This window comes from Drosophila mauritiana, chromosome 2R (assembly GCF_004382145.1).
Source record: "Drosophila mauritiana strain mau12 chromosome 2R, ASM438214v1, whole genome shotgun sequence".
NCBI classification, from domain to species: domain Eukaryota; kingdom Metazoa; phylum Arthropoda; class Insecta; order Diptera; family Drosophilidae; genus Drosophila; species Drosophila mauritiana.
In genome coordinates, this window is record NC_046668.1 from 10,527,836 (window position 1) to 10,529,122 (window position 1,287).

Genomic DNA, 1,287 nt, shown 5'->3' on the forward strand with positions numbered 1-1,287 from the left:
CAAAGTCAATCGCGATTAAAACGCTTGCTGGCTGTTTCAATATTTCAATTGAATGAAATGCGGAAATTAATGTGGAAATTCGGGGGAAAAACGCGGGAAATGCAGCATGTGAAAATCGCTCTAGAGGGTATTCATTATTATTGTTAATTCGCCATTGGTATTATCTTGCGCTTATTTTGCCGTTGTCATTTGTTTGCGTACACAACCGTTTAAAAATTTTAATTTGTAAATTTCGGCTTAAAAATTTGCTTGATTGTATTTCATAATTGATTGATTGTGTTGGGAACTCGCCGCTTAACAGGCATAATAATAGCGAATAATTTTCATGGACCAGATAACATTGTTGTTTGCGTTTTAAGGTTGATTTTTTAGCTTTTCCAATCGTGAGAATAGCGCGAATAAAAAACTAATGCAAAAGTCGATTAGGAATAAACACTTGTGGCATCGAAAAAAAGGTCGAGAATGGATTAGTGTTAGTTAGCATTTGTACAAGCTTTTCGTTTCGCTTATAAGCTTATCGTTTTTTTTATGTATATATATATATTTATAAGTCCATTGTTATTTAAACATAGTTCAATTATGTAAATAAATTTACTTAACTACAGATAGCTGCCATTTCCGTGAGAACTGTTGTCACTAATGAACGAAATCAAAAAGGGGGGAGAGATCCTTACAGGCAAACGAAAAGGATAATTGAAAGTATTATTTACAAACATGAGAAGGACAAAGAATCGGAGCAAATCATCTGTAATGGCGAACGTATTACTAACAACGAGAGAACTTTAAACCAAAAGTATCTGAGTACTATAGAAACTTAATTGGGTTTTCAATGAAGTCAAGTCTTTTTCTTTATGTAAATGTTTGCTTCATTCGCATAAGTTGTAAATGTTGGTTTTTGTCGCTAATTTTGCTGTTATTGCATTGTATATAAGTATATTATATTGCACTCGTTAGCTTGTTCAGTTATCAGCAATAAAACCTAATGCAATATTTTCTTCAATTGTATATTTGTTTGTTATTGGTATATGTATACTATTAATATATATTTAATGTCGGTTTTTTCTGTGTATATGTATATATAATTCATTCGTCTTCTGCTTGCTGCCTCATCGTTATTTTTATCGCTTTTTTTTGCTTGCTTCGTTTTGATTTCATTTCATTTCATTTGTTTATTTAACATTAACATTATTTAACTTTAATACACGTATAATTAAATAATGTACACGAAATATATTTCATATAGTAAGATATATTTATAATATATTTATTTAATATATACTAAAAATA